Raw genomic sequence first — 20,132 nt, forward strand, 5'->3', positions numbered from 1 at the left:
GTCACTCAAGACGGCTGGAAACACCGGCCCCCTCCGCCTGCACAGGCGCTCCACCTGTGTCACTCAAGACGGCTGGAAACACTGGCCGTTCCACCTGCGCACCCGGACCACCATCTACGTGGGCAGACCCCTGGCTGTGTTGTCACAGGTTCACTGCCCATCTGGAGCCAGCCCCAGGGGCCACCCACACTCAGCACCCTGGCATCTAGCCAGCCCTGCTGGTTCCAGCCCAGGCCTGCAGGTTCGGGGAGTGTGCTGGTGACACGGCTGGGCCCTCCACCGCTGCCAGCCCTCCCCTTGCGTGGTTGCGTGTGCTTCAGGCCCGTCCATTTCTCTAAATGCGCCACAATGGCAGCCGAGGCAGGGGGCGGCTGGTGAGTGCCCCGCCCCTACGCTGGCACAGTGGGAGCTGCCAGGACCGCGCTCTAACAAGCTTCAGATGTGAGATGACGGGAACCACAAAGTATGAATTTTTATGAGTCTAATAAATCACTTCACTTTTCTTGTGTGTGATGGCTCCCAGGACCTCAAACGCTGCAGACGGAGGGCAGCAGCTCCTGTGTGTGGTGGTGGCCAGGAGCAGGGCCACGGGGCTGCTGGGGTCCTCCTGGGCAACCTCACACCCTCTGGCCCCACGCCCTGAGGCTGCTCAGCAGGGTGGAGCACAGAGACCTGCTCGCTGCCGCCATTAGGCCCTCCCTGCCAGAATCCCACGTTGGCAGAAAAACTTGCCTCAAAGCCTCGTCAGCACGAAAGGAAACTTTGCAATCACACATACATACATACACACACACACACACACACACACACACTCGCTCTCATGCACATGCTCACCCCACGACAGAGACGGCAGAGGACTCCAGCCTTGAGAGAGGAGGAGCAGGCGCATCCGGCCCCTCCTGGGAGCCCTGCTAGGACTGCCTTGGAGGCTGGGCCCCAGCACTTCCCCAGGTGGGTGCAGCACGTGGCCGGCCACATGAGAGAATGGCCCCTCAGCTTTCAGGCTCTGGCCTCGCGTCCCTGGGCCGCAGCCCCGTGGGATCTGGGAATTCATCTTTGACAAACATTTACGGATTATCAAATGACAACAGCAGCCCAACAGGGCCATAAGTCACCCCAAGCTACCGTTCGCAGTGCAGTCTGAGTTTGGGCAGCTCAGTGATGACAAATGACCGCTGTCAGCCGCCCTGTCCCCCCGTGTGGGATCCGTGCTCTCTGTTGTTCCACACTACCTGGTGTTTAATGACAACACTGTCAGCCAGAGATGCAGCACCACCGAAGCCGCCGCCGCGGACTGTCAGAGCCCTATTAAAGGGAAGATTGAGACCCTACTCTTCTTAAAGTCACTCAAGCAACACAAGCTGCTAGTTCCTGTAATTATTGTGCGCGAGCCATCGATCGCACGCCGGCACCTGACCCGCCTGTATGAAATGAGAATAGTTTGCTCTGTGACAGTCGCTATAGATTATGGAGGGTGGGGTTTCCTCCCCTCTTCCCCCACAGCTCTACCCAGCCTCAAGTGCAGGGGAAGAAAGGGGGCCTCCCTGCCCTCCACAGCTGGAGGAGACAGTGCAGCAGGCAGCTAAGGGGGATCCCAAAAAGGGTGAACGCAGGCCTTGGGCAGGGGTGCAGAGGAGCAGGAGGAAACTGGACCAAGCTGGGCCTGTACCCCAAGTCACGCTCCAAGCAGGTGGGGTAGGCTCAGGGTATGCAGGCTGCAGCGAAAGACAGCTGAGCTTGGGCCCGGCCAGGTGTGTGCGGCCGGGCGTGCACCCAGCCTCCGTCCCCACTTCACAAAGAAGGGGACTGGGGTCCAGGGCACATGCTTTGTGAACAATGTCCCCCAAGCTCTCCCCACCGGCCTGCAGCCCCGGCTAGCCTGGAGAGAGCCTGTGTGCCCAGAACCCCAGGCCTGCAGCTCACCTGCTCCCCGTCTCACCATAAGAGGCACCTGGGACGGGCCCTTCCCAGGGATGGGAGCTCTGACTGGATTGAGAAAGCCTCTTCACCTTGTCTCTGCTTTGATCCCCAGCTCCCGCCTGCCCCGCACCTGAGCTCCCTCCCCAGATCTCCAGGCCCACCTGTGCTCCCTGCCCCACCTGCACACATAGTTACTGGGGGCACCCAGACACTCGAGGGCGGAAGAGCAGCCCCCAGAGGACAGACCTGCTCCGGGCCAGGACAGCAGCTCCAGGCTCTGAGCGAGGCACGGCCAAGCCCCGAGGCCCTGGCCACCACGTCTCAGGGTACTGGACCTGGAGGTGGCCACGCAGCAGAGCCTCAGGTCTCCTGGTCCACAGGGCCCCCAGCCCTTCCGCAAGAACGCCATGGCCCTGGTGCTGCAAGAGGGGCTGGTGCTGTGGGCCAGCAGGCAGCTCCGGAGCCAGGATGCCTAGTGCAGAGTCAGGCTCCTGTCTGGGGGGACCCCAGTGATTCCACTGGGCAGGCCAGACTGGAAACGGCCTCAGCCTAACCCAGGAAGCCCCAGGCCCTTCCCTCCCAGCCCACCCTTGACCTTCACATGGCTGGGCCTGGTTGGATCCCAAGGTCAGTGGAACAGATCTGGGGCCAAGTGGCTGCCGGGCGGCACAAGGACACAGCTCCGCCATGTGGCACAGCCTTCTCTCAGGAATCCTCTTCTGCTTCCTCTGAGCACAGCCCAAGAAAGACTCTTTGGAGAGAGTCCTGGCAACACCCTCTACAGAAAGCAGCAGCCCCTGAGAGAAACCGTGTGTCCAGCTCAGAAACTGCAGGCTGTCAGGACTCCCCGGCCACATGCTGCTCTCCTCTGGGCCACTCCGGGCCTTTCCTATGACTGTGGGACAGTGGGCAGGCCGCAGAGGGGAGGTCGTGGGTGCCAGGCACCAGGTGTGCCCTGAGGGCCTCCTCCAGGGCTGGTCTTGGCAGCCACAGCATCAGGGTCAGGCCCACCAAGGCTGGAGATGGTGCGTGGGAGCCACAATTGCAGTCTCAGGGACACCGGCTCGACAGCTTGTGCTCCCTCTGGGACACACAAACGTGCAACTGGGGACCCTGAGAAGGCAGCAAGGGGCTCCTGCCCTCAGCCGACCCAACGGGGGCTGCAGGGGCAAGGGACAGAGGCTTCCCTGGCCTTGACTGGGGTGGCACCAGCCCAGCAGGCACCCCTTTGCCTTTGAGGGAAGCCCATCCCTCTCCTCTGGATCCTCCATCCCCAAGCACAGGGTGCAGCCCAGCGGCAATGCCTGCCTCCCGGTGATGCCTCCCCAGTGCACAGTGAGCAAAGGACCCTATGGGGGCTAAGGCCAGGCCAGGGTGCAGCGAGCACGATGCCAGCCTCCCCAGGAAGGTGACTCACCGACCCTCTGAAGGAGGGCAGGGGAGGGGTAGTAGTGCGTGTGCTGATGGCTGACGGGGGCAGTGGGGCACAGGGCCAGGCAGGCAGTGGCCCTGCATTTGGGTTAGGGTAGGAGCGGAGGAGGCAGGCTGCAGACAGGTCCCCGACCAGCTCCATTCCCCCTAACTAGACTCCCGGCCAATGCCCTGGGGCTCCAGCCTTCCGGGAGAGCACGGGTAAGGTGGGTGAGAACCATGGGGGCCAGCACCAGCCCTGGCCTTCAGGGCCCAGACCACGGCGCAGCGGGCGGGGCCCGGGGCTGGGAGCTCATCTTTCGGTAAGACGAGCTCATGTGTCTTGACACGCAAAGGTTAAGAATGACGAAGCCTCACGTGCCTCGTTACCCCAGTCCTGAGCACCCCACATCACAGCTGCAGAAACAGAGGCTCAGGGTGCACGGAGGCAAGCCCCAAGCGGCGGGCAAGATCTGACCAGTGTGCAGGTGTGCTCACACGGGCACCCACGGGAAGGACAGGCGAGCGTGCCATGCTGTGTGTGCACATGGGCCACAGCGGCCCACAGAGCAGCACGGGGCAAGCAGCCCACCTCACCTTTCACGGTCGCAGGCCCCACGGGCAGGCCACCTGGGGACAATAGCCTGACCAGACCTCAGGGCAGCCAAGGCCACCACTCCATCCCATGCACAGGACTCCTCATGGGCCCAAAGGCTGCACTGCAGGGGACGCAGAACACCCCCGCAGTCCAGAGGTGCCCTGCCCTGTGGGAAGCCACGGCTCAGCACCTCAGAGCCCGATGGTGCCACAGGGGAGCTGCAGCCAGACCGCAAGCCCCATGTCATCCCAACAGACGCAACCCACTCCGTAGCCTGCCTAGGGCCACCCCCCAGGCCTGGCAGGACTGAAACAGTACTGCTCGCCCCACCCACCTCCTTCCCACATGAAGGCACAATGGAGCTAGGTGGGCTTCTTCAGGGCCCAAGGAGGGGCCCTGGCAGAAGGCAGGAGCAGTGGGGGTGCCCAGAGCTCTGCAGGGCAGCCCCAGCCCTGGATGCATGGCCAGCATCATGAAAATGCTCCCAGGGGCCACCATGAGGAAGAGGCAGGTGGGGTATCCTCCTCAACAGGACAAAAGAGGCTGAGAGCTCTTCGGCAGGGGACTGACGTCTCCTGGGAGAGGGCAGGTTGGGGGCAGGCTCCCCTGACTTGGGAGGAGATAAGAGCACCCTTCCTGGGCCACTCCAGCCCTGTATGCGGTGGGAGGGGCAGCTGCAGGCCACCAGGAAGGCCTGGGTGGGTGGAGCCGATGGCCAGCTGCCCACCCCGGGCCTCCACACAGCCCTAGTGCTGCTTCGTCCTCCCAGGCCCATGCAGTGGAAACCGGCTGGGAAGCACTGGGGTGCAGGTCGGGGATGTGCCCAGATCCCAGCCGGCTGGCACCGCCCTGCTAACAGGGCTGTGGGGCTGAATCTCACAGCGTCCTTCTGCCCCACGGGACAGAACATCTGATTTCCCACTGAGGGCAGCGCATGGCACCCACCAGGGCCCACCCCTACCCAGGAGCCAGGCCAGGAACTGCCCCCTCCCTGCCCTCATCCTCCAGCCTTGCTGGCTGGGAACCGTGATCTCTGCCCAGCAGCATCCCCCATGGCTGGGTTTCTGGACCATCTACCCAGAGAGGGGATCAGGCTTCACAGTGGCAGGCTTCCCACACACACCAACAGCCACACAGGCACACGGCCCACCCAGCCCACAGGGCTCTCAGCTGCGAACAGCTGGCCTAGGACAGGGAAACAGACCCTGGGAGGGGCAAGCCCGGCCCTGCCACAGCCCCTGCCCAGCCCAGAGGGTTCTCAACAAGAAAACCACAGCCACCCCAGGGGCAACCTGGCTCCTCCCAAGAGGCCTTCAATGAGACGAGGCAAGGAGGCTGGAGACACAGGGCGGAGGCACAGGTGGTGGCAATGGCCTGAGGTCACGAGGCTACTGAGCACACTAAGACCCAGGTCGTGAAAGCGGTGATATGTGGGCACAGCCTCAGAATTCTGAAGGGACTGACCCCACCCTCCACCCACTGGAACCCCCTCCCAGGCCTTGAGGGCTCCTCAAGTCCTGGTGCCCCACTGGGCAGGCCCTGCCCCCAGCACTATGTCCACCTGTGGGGAGCTCCCAGCAGGCAGGGGGACTGGCTGTGGGCAGGAAGCCCAGGCTGGAGCAGCTCCGGGCCTCCTGTACACGGGGCATCCGCTACTTACGTTTTCAAAGGGCCCAGAAACAAGCCCCACTTGCAACCGTGCAGAGGCACCTGCCAGGGCAGGCAGGAGGTGGGACAGGCACGGAGGACTTCCTGGGAGGCCAGCCCATCCAAGCAGCCTCCCCACACCGCCTTACTTCATTCTCACCACCCCACAGCCGTGAGGCCAGGACTCAGCCCCGCCCCCACCAGTGCACCTGTCTGGGGCTCTCAGAGCCTGAGGCCCCCAGAAGGGGTCCCCAGGAAGAACGTAACTCAAGCACCCATGCATCTTTCAGAGGTGCTGGAACAGGAGGGAGGGTTTTCCTGTTCTCCAACCCCCCACCCCACCCATGCAGCCCCAGCCTCTGGCCACAGAGGTGGCTCCCATATTGAAAGGAGAGCCAGCATCAGTGGGCACGGCTGTCACGGGAGCTCTCCCTGCTGGGGGCTCCGGGGATCCCCACAAAGTGCCCTCTATGGAGGGGTCAGACTAGAAGGGGTGTGCCTGCCCAGGTGTGTCTCTGGGGTCCCTCTGCTGCTGGTCACCCTGTAAGTGTGTGGCCCAGTGTTGAGCCCCCTGATACCTGGTCCTCTGCCAGCCTTCCCTCGGGATCCAAGTTTACCTCTGAAATAGAACTGATGACCCGTGGCCTCAGCAGAGCCTGGCTGCTCACTGCAGACGTCATGCTGCTCCTGACAGGCCTTTGCATGGGCCACACCCAATCCTGTGGGCCGCAGCACCCCACAGCACAGAAGACTCCCTGACCTAACGACAGGCCTATTTCCTTCGCCTCATTAAAACTGTACTGGAAGCCAGGCACAGGGGCTCACGCCTGTAATCCCAGCACTTTGGGAGGCCGAGGCTGGAGGATTACCTGAGGTCAGGAGTTCAAGACGAGCTTGGCCAACATGGTGAAACCCCATCTCTACTAAAAACACAAAAATGAGCCGGATGTGGTGACGTGAGCCTGTAATCCCAGCTACTCAGGAGGCTGAGGTGGGAGAATCTCTTGAACCCAGGAGGCGGAGGCTGCAGTGAGCTGAGATCGTGCCACTGCACACTCCAGCCTAGGGAAGAGAGCAAGACTGTCAAAACACACACACACACACACACACACACACACACACAAATATATTAGGCTGAGTGCAGTGACTCACGCCTGGAATCCCAGCACTTTGGAAGGCCAGGTTAAGCAGATCGCCTGAGCCTAGGAATTGGAGACCAGCTTGGGCAACATGGTGAGACCCTGTCTCTACAGAAAAAGAAATACAAAAATTAGCCAGGTGTGGTGGCGCACACCTGTAGTCCCAGCTACTTGGAAGGCTAGGGTGGGAGGATCACTTGAGTGTGGGAGGCAGCGGTTGCAGTGAGATGGGGCCCCTGCACTCCAGCCTTAGTGATAGAGCAAGACCCTGTCTCAAAAAATATATACATTGCCCTTCGATTTCAGCAACAGCCCTGTCCTGGGTGACTTGGAGCCATCCAGCCTAGCCCTTCACATACACAGAACCTAAGCCCCCTCATCCTGATAGTCTAGGGCCCCTCAGGGGCAGGGGCTAGTGACAGGGGCTAGCGACGGGGCAATCTGCCACACGCCCTGCCCAGAGGTGCCCCAGATTAGGCCTCTTCTCCCTGGAGGAGGTGCTTTCGGTTGTGTTGGCCACTGCTCCCTCGTCAACCAGCACTCTGGTGGGCAGACCCTGGCTGGACTACCTGGCCCCACACCTCCCACTGCACACAACCCTCCAGGCTTGCTCCACGTCCCCGGGGGCTGTAGCAAAGACAGACGCACAACGAAACCGAGCTCACCTGCAGCACCAGCGGCTCAGAGCCAGACAGGGGTCCCACAAGAGCAGGCGGCTTCAGAACGCTCCCGCCACACCCCTGCAGCTCGTGCTTTCCCGATGCCCTGTCTGCAAGGTGATCTCAGGGAGGGTGGTGTTTGCAGCCATCCTGGAAGACACTGCCCGCTACAGACGGAGGCCACCTCAGGACAACTGTCACCATCCCTCAAGCACCAGCTTGGTGAGCTCCCAGAGGCAGTGGGAGACCACAGCTCAGAATTCCAGGACATCCATGGGAGGGCCCCTGTCCTCACCTAGCTTGGGCCAGGCAGACCCTCTGCTGCGTTCTAGGAAAGTGGCCACCGCCAGGCTTCATGCCACCAGGAGTGTGTTCTCTGCAGGCTGCCCCACCCACCCCTGAATCACCCCGAAACAATGCAGAGGGCAATCGGCAGGAGAAAAGCTGCGGCCTCCCGCCAATAACCTGCTGGAGCCAGAGCGCACTGAGACGCAGCACAACACTCCGGGGCCAACTGAGTCAGAGCGGGGCCGCAGGACGACGGAGAGCGAGCATGGGCTGGGGTTGGGTGAAGGACGCGGCCTCACTACAGGCCCCACAGGGCCATGTTGGGGTACCCAAGGCCAGCCAAGCGCCGAGGGCGGCCTGGAGGACTGCCTGGATGCCAGGAGTCTCCCAGACAGAGCTAGCCAGTCCTGGATGAGCGCAGTCCTGGAACAGAAGTCCGTGTTCCCAGGTGGTCCTGTCTCTCCTGGGCAGCCTCCCCGTCCCCCAATGGGCAGGAGGGGCAAGTGTGCCTGGGAGAGACACCGGGCACAGTGCCCCTGCGGTGCCCACAGCCTGTTTCAGGATGGGCCCTGGAACCACATGGCTGGCACAGAGCAGACCCTGGTGGGCTCTGATCCCCACTCCCTCAGCCCTTCCCACAACTTCAGCAGTCTATGACTGCTGAGACCAAACAGCCTATGACACCAGGCCCTAGGAGAGAGCTCCCTGAGGGTCTGGGCTAAGGTTGCCAGAGCCCCCGACATGTGTCAAGCTCTGCAAGGAGCCATGCCTCTGCAAGCGCAGGGCAGCCTCGGTACTTCACGCCTGACTGCGTTGGTCAGACACACCCGGCTGAAGGGCCCAGAGCTCACCGCCAGCCGTCTGCCTCGAAGAAACCCCAGCTGGGCCATGAGGCCGCGGCCTCAGAGCCGGGCCCCCAACCCATCACGCTAGCAGCAGGCAAGCCACACAAAGGTGGGTCAAGGAAGGGGCCAACAGCAGCTGGTCCCTGGCCCTGGGTGAGGAGACTGGCCCCTGTGAGCTCCAGGCACACACCTGACACCTGCACTGGGCAGCACCTTCGAGGCAAAGGGGAGTGAGCTGCGCTGTGCTGCACTGGTGGCTGCCTGGCCCTGGCCTTCAGCTCCCTGGGGGAACAAGAGGAATAGGGAGGACAGCTGGTGCTTCTGCACACAAAACCCCACAGCAGGGGACCTGTCGGCCACGCTCTGCCTCAAGCCCAAGCTCTGTGCCATGCTGCACAGACCGGCCAGCGGCAGAAGCCGCACACATGCCATGCCAGGTGCCACGCCAGGTGCCACGCCAGTCCCTGGCCTGGGTGTAGACCGTGGCCAGCCCCGGATCAAAAGCACCAGAGGGAGCCTGGGGCCCCGGGGCTGAGCTCCGAGACCAGGGCTCCGTAACACACACTCAAGCAAACCAACAGACAACTTGACACTTAATGTCTAGAAGCTGCTAAGTTTACGGTCATCATATCTAGCTACAGAATTCTCTGAAATTCCATCTGCTCTCTCTGCGAGCCCCGAGGCCCAGGCCACGCACAGCCGCACTTCGCCATCCAGCCGGTCCAGATGGCCCAGGCCACGCACAGCCGCACTTCGCCATCCAGCCGGGCCAGACGCAGCCATGGCAAGTGCTTGGCTTCTTCTGGCCTGGGTGGCACCTCCCAGCAGCGCTCGGCCTGGCCTGAGGCTACCCCAGGAGCTGGTGACAGTGCCAGCCTCCTGCTGAGTGAAAGCTCCTAACAGCAGGGTCGGCACAGCCTTGGACAGCCACGGGCAAGCGGACCAGAAAGGAGGGCCCTGAGGGGTGGCAGGTGGCGCAGGCATGGGCATGGGCGCAGTCTCCTCTTCAGGATCCCCACGGCCATCTAGAAGCCCTGAAGAGGGACATGTGGCCCTTTCCAGAAGAGCTGGGCCCAGAGACTCTGTGTCCCTCCCAAGGCAGAGCCACCCAAGGGACCCCTGAGCACGGAAAGAGGAGGTCTCAGCTGGGAGCCGGGGGAGGAGCGTCCCTGGGGCCCATCCTGAGGGGGGTCCTTGCATGTCGCCCTGCTCCCATGAGGACACGGACCAGAGACTGAGGTCACCGGACTCAGCCCTGGAAAGAGGGGGCTCCAATCAAGGGTGCCAAAGACAGCCCTGGTCTTCCTGCTATGCCTTCCCATGCACCTCTCTACGGGAAGCACAGCTTGGCCAGCTGGGATTCCGCCACTCAGCACACACGCAGTGACCAGAGCTGGCCACTGGTTGCAGCAGATCTGTACCAAGGGACAGGATGGGACAGGAGGACAGGGAATGGGCCAGGCCACGGGGGCAGGCAGTGCCTGTGCACCATTCTCCCAGGAGGCCTCCCCACCCATCTAGATGCCACGCCTGCCACACAACCCCAAGCCTGACGTTCTGCCTGGGCCTGGCACTGTCCCCGTTTCAGTGGCATCAGTCTGCAGCTGGCCCACAGCCCAGGGTGCTGGCACGGGTGCTGAAGATATGGGGGACCTGGAGAACCCCACAGCCACCATAGTTCAAGTCCACCCCGGGCCACACTGAAACCCATGCTAGGATGCAGGCTGCTGCCCCAATGGGGCCACACAGGGCACTGACTTCAGTGGGGGTCCAGTGGGAGAGGCCCTGGAAAGACCCTGGCTGGACATTCTCTGCCATCAGGCAAGAGCCCAGCACCTCCCACCACGAGTCACACCCGTGCCATCAGGGCCTCGCCGGGCTGGCCCACCAGTCACGGTCCCAACATAGCCCCAGAGCTCAGCAGATGCCCAGTGAGCAAGCGCAGGGCCAGCTCTGGATGAGTGGCAGGAAGACCAGGTGCCTGTGGGCAGGAGACACTGGGCTGGGGCTACTTCCTCTCCCAGTACTGCTGCTGGTGCCGGGCAGGAGACCCCTTGGGGAACCAGGACTTCCTTCCCCACAGGACCCCACCCAGAACATGATCAGACTTGGTGCGGGGGAAACAACCAGTGGGGATCACAGGGTTCCCAGACGATGCCCAAGACCACATGGACTCTGACCACAACCAGCTTTGCCACGACCCACCTGTGGGACCACAGCAGGTGCCCTCAGGCAAGGGTCAAGGTGGAGAGACAGAGAAGGCTGGCAGGGGCCACTTAGGGGCAGCAGATGGGGCGCAGAAGGCTACAGCCCCAGCAGGGGCCTACACGGGGGCCCAGCAACATCCTGACCCCATGCGGAGAAGGGGTCAAATCAACAACAGGAGGCCAGCTGAGGCTGGCAGAGCCATGCCCCCGTTACTCCAGTGGGAGAACCGAGAGCTGGTGAAAAGACACCGCCAGGAGGCAAGCAGAAGGCAAGCAGCATAAGCCCTGCTGGCTGTGCCTGGAGACAGACCCCAGAGGCCGGCCACAGGAAGAGCACACGCCGGCAGAGTGGGAAGAGGACCAGGCCAGCAGGGGTGGCCACTGGGACGGCCCTGTGCCATGCCCACCAGTCACCCAAGCACTTGGCAGCGTGCCCCTGGCTGCCTGGTGGGGGTTGGCAGGTGGCGACAGAGCCTGTGTCCTGCACCCCAACACCCACTGCCTGGTGGACCCCTGAGAGAGGCCACCAGGGTGAGGGACCCACCCGGGGTGTCCTGCACTTGATTCAAAGTCTGACAAGACACGTGATTAGGGGGACGTGCCAGCCCTAGGCTGGGAGGAGAGGGACAAGAGGACTATCTCAATCCATTCAACAAAAGGACCAGCCCAAGCTGTCCCCAGTCTGGGGACCCAGCGTCCTACGGCAGTGTGAGTTCTGGCTCTCCTGAGAAGGCCACCCTGCCCGGGCAGCCCAGGTCTTCAGCTTTGCGCCCACAGTGCAGTTCAGCACCACCACGGCACACACGCGACCCCACGCCAGTTCTGTGGAGGAATCAATCAGCACAGCCACAGCACACGCAAAACCGGAGGCCTCCGGCACGCCTGATAATTTACGCAAGATTCAAGGCTCGCTGTGGCTGCCTTTCCTGAAGCCTAATTCAGCATTTTCTTTTTCCCTTATGAAAGCAGGACTCCAGATCTAACTGCTCTCATGCCCTTTCACGGGGTTCACCACAGTAAAATCGAACAGCCCCACTGCACACAGCAAGCAATGCTGGATCACATACCCCAGAGGCACCAGGCAGAGCCTCCCAGGTGGGCAATGCTGGCCGCTAGCACAGCCCAGCTGGAACACCACACTGGGCCACAGCACCCCCGAAAGCACCGCTCAGCCCCACAGCAAACACCCAGCCCCACGGCAAACACCCAGCCCCATGGCAAACAGCCCACGGCAAACACCCAGCCCCACGGCAAACAGCCCCACGGCAAACACCCAGCCCCACGGCAAACACTCAGCCCCACGGCAAACACCCAGTCCCACGGCAAACAGCCCCACGGCAAACACCCAGCCCCACAGCAAACACCCAGCCCCACAGCAAACACCCAGCCCCACGGCAAACACCCAGCCCCACGGCGAACGCCCAGCCCTACAACAGCGAACGCCCAGCCCCACGGCGAATGCCCAGCCCCACGGCGAACGCTCAGCCCCACGGCAAACGCTCTCGACCCCATTCACAGATATGGAACCGAGCACCAGCAAGGAGAATGGACAGACAGGGCCAAAGGCTCCTGCCAGGCCATGCCCGCATCACGCCTGGGGGCTCATAACCCTGCCTCCTGGCATCCAGCAAAGATTCAGGCCTCCAGCACCGGACACACGGCTGCTCCCCAGTACCTAGCAGCATGGGGCAGGGTGCCTGCCCCTCCCTCTCGCTGGGGCCATGGGAGAGTCTCCGGCCCCTCTGGCCCTGGCACCCTCCCCCACTGCCAAGACACAGTAAGCCCACCCTGGCGCCCACCCTGTGGTGCACCTCAGGCCCTGGGCGCTCCTGGGCGCTCCTGCCTCCTCGGGGGCCGCCACTCGTCTCTGGGCAGGGCACAGGGGCCATCTGGTTCCTGACCACAGCGCTCCAGCTCCCCACAAGGCTGGGACCCAGACCCGGCCAGCTCACCACAGAAGCCAGGCGGCACTGCCGAGGGGCTGTGGGGCCAGCGCCCACGCCTGGGCCAGGCAGCGACAGACACCCTCCACGGTCAAGCTTCTGTTCTCAGGCTCTGTGCGGCAGGTCAGGGCTCCACCAATGCCTCACGTCCCATCCGTAGCCAGCCTCCTGGGGAGACCGCCAGGCTCAGAAAGGCCTCCCAGCAGCCTGGCACAGGAGGTTACAGCTCGGATGGCACAGATACCAGCCCCTCTGCTGGAGGCCGGGGCTCGAGGCTGGTGGCACCCTGCCCACTTGCTCACTGAGCCTCCGAGTGCTGCTGCCAACCTCCACCAGCCTGTGCGTCTCAGGGTCGGGGCAGGGAGCCCTGTGGCTTTTCCTCCTGGTGGGCAGCCCTCTGCCAGGCCCTCACCCCTCGGTTGCCCACTAAGCATGGTGACCGCCCCACCTTCCTGCTCAAGGCCTGCCCATGGGGTCTCCTGAGGGAGCAAGGCCCTCCCTTCTGCCCAGGTCCAGTCCTCTGGGAGGGGGGCGCCTCACCTATACCAGGAGCTGCCACAGCCTGAGGCTCAAGTGCACGCAGGGCAGTCAGGGTGCTGCCCACAGCACCTTCCTACGGGCGGGACGGACAATAATTCGGCAATTCCTGCAATACAAAACCTGAGGCAGGAGGAAGGAATGCCCACGGTGGCGGGGCGGCTGGGATGCAATCTTAGAGGAGCTGGCCTGGCAGGGGGGACCATGGCCCACCGCACACTCCCGAACGAGGGGAGCAAACTGCACACCTAAGGGTGGGGGAGGAGCCTGGCCAGAGGCTGGGCCTGGCTGGAGCTACAGAGGGCCTTCGGTGGGGGCAGGGCCAGTCGAGAGAAAGCAGTTGGGTTTTCCATGCACTGGAATCCACAGGCTGCGGGGGTCACTGGGAGAAGCCACTGGGGACAGAGGAGCAGAGGGGCCACCACACTCCCAAGCTGGTGCGTGCTCAGTGACATCCCCGTAAGCATCTGTGGCCAAACAGTGCAAAGCCACAGCACGGGCCGGGTGCAGAACCCACCCAGGCCTCTGATGCCAGGGCTGCCTGGCAAACCACCCTCTCTCCAAGGTACCGGGAGGCAACACAGAAATGGCCACATGCACAGGGAAGACCCAAGGACATAGAAGGGCCCCAGGACTCAGAGAGGTCCCATGAACAGCCGCCAAGGCAGGCCCTTCCGAGACCCAGCAGTTAGGAGGCAGCGTTCGAGGAAATGTCGCACCACAGTCAGGGGAGACCCCACAAAGGACTGGGCGGACGGCCAGGGCTCTGGGGAGGCTGCCTTTGGCTTTGCCAGGGCTAGAGGGTGAGACCCAGGATCCTCACCCTCTAGCCCATGTGCCTGAGGGAGCCCAGCCGCTCAGGTCCCACTCTGGGCCCCGCTCTGGGGCTGGGGAAGCCACGACAACCACCTGGCGGCCGGGAGGGGCTGAGGCCAACAGCTCACACGGGTCTCCCTGCGCACTTCCTCGGAGACACACGGGTATCCCTACGCACTTCCTCGGAGACACACGGGTATCCCTGCGCACTTCCTCGGAGAGACTCGGACTCAGGGGACGGGCATCCAGGCCCCAAAAGACTCACCTGGGTGGGGCAGCCCTGGCACCTGCTGACACCAGAGGAGGGTCCAAGACCCACGCCTGCCCTTTCTGCCAGTGACCTGGGGTGAGTGGAGACTCCACTTCTCGTCTGCGAATGCTGAGAGCAGTTCCTCCACACCCTGGGGCCGGCACGGCGGACTGAGGGACGGGTAGGAATCGCCTTTTGTGCAGCAAGCTCTGGGCCAGAGGCAGATGCCTGGCCTGGCACCTGTCAAAGCCTGGGCAGCCGGCAGGCCTCGACCCAGCCTGGTTGTCCACACGAGACCACCATGTAAGCCAGGCCCTTTCTGTCCACCACAGGTGTGCCCAGGACCTGCCAGGCCCACACCCTCACCCAGCACCCTGGCAACAAGTCTGGGAAGGCGGATGCTTCCCAGGCAGGGCCTTGGGCTCATTCCAGGCCATGGGGTAAGGGGGCAGGCCACTGGCATGCATCCACCATCCTGGGTGGGTGAAGCAGAGGGGGCCCTCCCACCCCAGCAGATGACAACACCACTGCCTACCCACCTACCACGACTTTTCCTTGGCATAAAAGAGCAGACGCTTCCATGTGGCTGGTAGGAGTTCCATCACCTCCCACCACCAAGAAGCTCCTCAGCCTGGGCGCAGCGGGGTGGGTGGGAGAGCTGGCCCTCACTCCGGCCTGGCCTGGAGTGTACAGCCTGGACAGCGTCCCTCTGCGCAGGCCGGCTAGGCTTAGGGACTCATGCCTGTCATCCCAGGGTGGCCGAGCACAGCGACGGGCCCCAGGAGGACGTACCACAAAGCTGGCCCCGCATCCCCCACACCAGAGTGAGGGCCTGGTCACAGGGCTCAGCTGTGTGTTCTGTAAACGCTGCACACCAAGAGCACTAATTGCCACAGTTACATGAGTGGCAAACAGGACACCATTTTCAGACTCCGAAAAGGTTTTCATCTCTTCTGCCCAAATGCCGTCTCTAGCATCGGTCCACCAGAGACAGATCAACCCAGGCAGGTCTCTACTGCAGCCTCCAGCAAATGCTACTCACCCAGGCCGCCCTTCTGGGGCTGTCTTATTTCTTCTTTTTTTTTTTTTTTTTTTTTTTTTGAGACAGGGTTTCATTCTGTCACCCAGGCTGCAGTGTGCAGTGGTGCAATCATGGCTCACTAGAGCCTCAACCTCCCAGACCTCTCACCTCAGCCTCCCGAGTCGCTAAGACTCCATGCATGTGCCACCATGCCCAGGTAATTCTTGCATTTTTTGTAGAGATGGGGTTTTGCCACATTGTCCAGGCGGGTCTTGAGCTCCTAGGTTCAAGTAATCACCCGCCTCAGCCTCCCAAAGTGTTGGGATTCCAGGCATGAGCCTCGGCGCCCGGCCGGTGTCTCACATTCTCATCCCCCAGCTGCCAACAGACCCATCCACAGGAGAAAAGGAAAGGAAGAAATGGAAGGCGAGGGGCACACTGACGGCAGAGGGAGAGACACCCAGGAATCCCCTGCCCCACCCCAGCTGAGGTCTGACTCCAGGCCCAGAGGACTTCGGAGGGGAGGGGAGGAAAGGCACTGAGGAGTCAGACTGGAGCCTTCCTAACAGTCTCAGTCCCCAGGCGTGAGCCGCCACGCTGCTGCTGAACAATGCACTTTTGAATTCAATTAAAGCGATTATCTGTTGTGCCAAATAAATTGTGTACAGCATATATCCTGCGGCACTTTACACCTCCAGGCTCATTATTCCCCAACTGTTTCCTCCTGTTTATGCCTCTCAAATTAAATTGCTGATAATATGCGCCAAAATAAAAAATGAACGCACCTTGTCCCAAGAAAATTGATTCTCCCTTTCCCTGAACTGGCGATGGCCAGGTTTTATATACTCTGTTCTTGGTGATCATTAGTAATTCAATTTTCTTTTTATTAGCCCCCTTATCTGCTGAGCAATATAGTGGCAGGGCTGACCTCTTTCGCACGGGTAAATGTTTAAAATCTTTTCCCTGATTAATTTTGCCAGTTAAGAAAAAGAGGAGAAATGGCCCGGCTCTTAGCCATCACAATGAATAAAGCTTAATGTTGATTGTGATGGAATTTCTAATGCCAGGGAAATTGATTGAACGCGGCAATTACACTGCAATAGTAACTCAGGGGAGATGGGATCGCTTTCTCCTGGCCGTAGCCTTTTGGTTATTTAAAATAATCCAATTTGCAAGGATAATTATGTATTAGCGTTTTATCTGCCACTTGAAATGAACAGGGGAGTTTCGATACTGGCCCAGCATTAGCAGGTTATTGCTGCAAATTACTTGATATCTGCTTTCTTTCACATAAAGAGGAAATTAGGCGATCAATTACCAAAAAAGGGTGGACGGAGGGGATAGGAGGGGCAAGCATGCCCTCTGCTGGCCACTGGGCCGCATGGCAAGGCTGAAGTGAGGCGGGCGAGGGAGGGGGCGGCAGGGCTGCCTGGCAGCTTTCAGAAGCCCGTCCCTAGCGCAGGAGCCCACAGGGCAGTCGTCCCCATCTGGACACTGGGACACTGCCCTCTCCTTGAAGAGGAGAGGTGGAGCTGGAACGAAGCTTTTCCTGGGCAGAAAACGGGGAAAGAAAACTCCAAACAGCCAAACGAAGGAGCAGCCCCACCTGGCGGCCCCATCCACAGCCCACACAACCCCAGCATCCAGGAACCGCCCCAGCTGATGGAGGCCTTGGCCACACGGGAGGGCTGAGGGAGGGCCCGGGAAGGGCTCACTGGCTCACCAGGGCACTGCAGCGTTAAACGAAACAAAGCTGGGCCCTGCCCAGAAGCCCACCTCACCAGGGCTGAGGACAGGCAAGCCTCAGTTCTTCGGCAGGCAGGGAGGGAGATGGTGGGCCTTGCAGGAGGGCGCCTCAGGGAGCCACTCACCAGCTTCCCGGGCCCCAGCCTCCCACCTCAGCAGATGCCCCGGCCATGCCCATCTCCCCTGCGGCCAGCTTGGAGTCTTGCGGTGGTTGTCTCTGGGGTCAGCTGCCTGAGTGACCAGGCCCAGATGCAGGCTCGGCCTCTCACCTCTGCACACATCTCCATGGGCTCCCTGCCCGCTTGAGAGCGTATGGACTCTGCTCCTTGGCCTGGCGTCCACAGCCTCGCACACAGGCCCTCCTGACTCACTGCCTGCTCAGGCCTGCCAGACACCCTGGGGCCCTGGACCTTCCCCTCCCAGGGTCCTCCCCTGTCCCTCCCTGGCTTCCCAACGTAACCAGAACCAACCCCCCTTTCCCTCCCATGGCCTACAAGACCCTTTCCCGGGACCTGCTCCCGCTGCCCCGCTGGCTCCAACCCCTCCAAGCCACACTCCCAGACAGTGAACCGGCCCCACAGCCTCCTCGTGCTCCAGAACACGGTAAGCTCATTCCCACCTCCATCTCAGCCTACAGAGCTGAGCCCTATTTGCTCCTCTCTGCTCAGGTCACCTCCTCAAAGAAGCCCTCCCACTCGCCGACCACGTCTCTGTAGCTGGTCCTGTGCTATCCCCTTGCCTGTTCCTCAGAAGGCATTTTCCACCCAGAAGCACCTTTCTGGCTGATGTACAAGCACTCCGGTGGCTGCCTGTCTCCACCACTGGAAGGCGGCTCCAGCCTCATCATCTCTTCACCTTCACTGCAGTATCCAGCAGGAGCCAGCAGGCTGCCAGGCACAGTGACTCAACCGCGCTTGCCAGATGGGCCAGTGGTGGGCAAGTCAGGGGGACGCCTTCCCCACCCCCACCCCTTCCTCACACAGGACCCTCTCCTCCCTCTATGCAGTTGTCACACTGGTCTTTTTTTTTTTTTTGAGACAAAATCTCACTCTGTCACCCAGGCTGGAGATCTCCGCTCACTGCAACCTCTGCCTCCTGGGTTCAAGTGATTCTCCTGCCTCAGCCTCCCAAGTGGCTGGGATTAAGGCGCTTGCCACCATGCCTGGCTAATTTTTGTATTTTTAGTAGAGATGGGTTTTGCCATGTTGCCAAGGCTGGTCTTGAACTCCTGACCTCAGGTGATCTGCCCGCCTCAGCCTCCCAATGTGCTAGGATTACAGGTGTGAGCCACCGCACCCAGCTTCACATTGGTCTTCATGAGTTTGGCTGGGCACAGTGGCTCACACCTGTAATCCCAGCACTTTAAGAGACTAAGGCAGGAAGATCCCGTGAGCCCAGGAGTTCAAGACCAGCCTAGGCAACAAAGCAAGACCCTGTCCCTACAAAAAAAGTAAAAATTAGCCAGACATAGTGACCTGTACCTGCAGTCCCAGCTATTCAGCAGGGTCACTTGAGCCCAGGAGGATGAGGCTGCAGTGAGCCGTGATTGCACCACCGTACTCCAGCCCGGGAGGCAAGCAGGGCCCTGTTTCTAAAAACATTAAAAAAAAAAAAAAAAAAAAAAAGATGAGATCAATTACACCCTTCCCCCTAGAGACACAGGACCGCAGCAGCCCCTCAGCTGTGCACTCCGCAATGGTCAGCCGGTGAAGCCGGTGGCCTCCCAAGCCCACACTCCTCCTGGCAGGAGTCCAGGGGGCGCCGAGCAAGGCCCCATCAGCAGGAAGCAGCCTCCCCCATCCCCTGCCTATGCCCCACTCTACTAGAGACCGGAAGAGGGAGCGGGCCAGGTGAGCAGGGCTGACCCTGCACCCAGTGGGGAGCCTCTCACCCCAACCACCGTGCCATCTGCAAGCCTCGGCCTCCTAGGGCTCAGCAGCCCCTCCTGGCCTCCCAGAGCTGGACGCCTCCTCAACCGCTCCTCCCCAGGTGACCAGGGGATACTGCCAACTGTCCAAGCCAACCCTACTATCCACTCCCAGACAAGCCCATGACCTAACCCCCATCCAGCCACCTCACTGTGGCCACCAGGGACCACATGGGTCTCTGCTTGCTCCCTGTCACCAGGATGAAATCCACGTGTCCTGGCATGCAGCAGGTGTCTCTTAATAGGTGACAGCCGACCAGCGCCCCCAGCCTCACTCTCGCCTGCCCCCTCTTCCCCGTGCTGCAACACCCGGCTGCATCGCCCCATTCAGTCCTCCATCTGGGACCACACGCCCTGCCCTGCCCTCCCGTGGCAGCCCCCACATGACTCTTGGCTCTGCCCAGGCCCAGCTCCTTCCACAGTCTTCTGAAGCCTCCCTAGACGACAGCATGCTTGAATGGGTTTCCTTTGAGAGAGAGTCTTGTTCTGTCGCCCAGGCTGGAGTGCAGTGGCGCGAACTTAGCTCACTGCAACCTCCCAGGCTTGAGCAATTCTCCTCCCTCAGCCTCTCGAGTAGCTGGAATTACAGGCATGTGCCGCCATGCCCAGTTAATTTTTGTATTTTTGGTAGAGACGGGGTTTTGCCATGTTGGCCAGGCTGGTCTTAAAGTCCTGGCCTCAAGTGATCCTCCCGCCTTGGCCTCCCAAGGAGCTGGGATTACAGGCATGAGCAACCGCGCCAGCCTTGGCTAGATTTCTGAGCACCAGTTCCCAGTCGGAGTGCCCAGGTCCAAGCCTGCTGAATCCCCAACACCCCACCTTCTCCAGATGTCACAGACACAAGCTCAGGAAGCCGTTGCCCTAACACGCCCAGGGGAGCCACAGAGTCGCACGGGACCAGGTGCACACAGACAAACGTGGCTCCACGCTGACCCCCACAGTGTCTGGGGGGTGCCACACCCAAGGGCTCTAGACCCTCACCACATACCCCCAACCACGTGCCCGCTTGGAGGCTGCTTCCCCAGTGTGTCGGCACCATCACCGAGTGGGGGTCAACCTCAAAGGGGCTACACCCCACAATCTCCAGACCGGGATCTTCCCCGGCCGCCACAGGGACTCAGACCACGTCTCCGCAGGCCGGGACCTTCCCCGGGCACCACAGGGGCTCAGACCACGTCT

At 61.5% G+C, this 20,132-nt stretch overlaps 1 protein-coding gene across 1 annotated transcript in view; it reads right to left on the reverse strand.

Moving 5' to 3' along the window:
- ZC3H3 (zinc finger CCCH-type containing 3) overlaps positions 1–20,132 on the reverse strand; it is a 101,308-nt gene that overhangs the window by 74,287 nt on the left and 6,889 nt on the right. The gene's annotated exons all lie outside the window — the stretch shown is intronic.

Source organism: Piliocolobus tephrosceles, chromosome 7 (genome assembly GCF_002776525.5).
Source record: "Piliocolobus tephrosceles isolate RC106 chromosome 7, ASM277652v3, whole genome shotgun sequence".
Lineage (NCBI taxonomy): Eukaryota > Metazoa > Chordata > Mammalia > Primates > Cercopithecidae > Piliocolobus > Piliocolobus tephrosceles.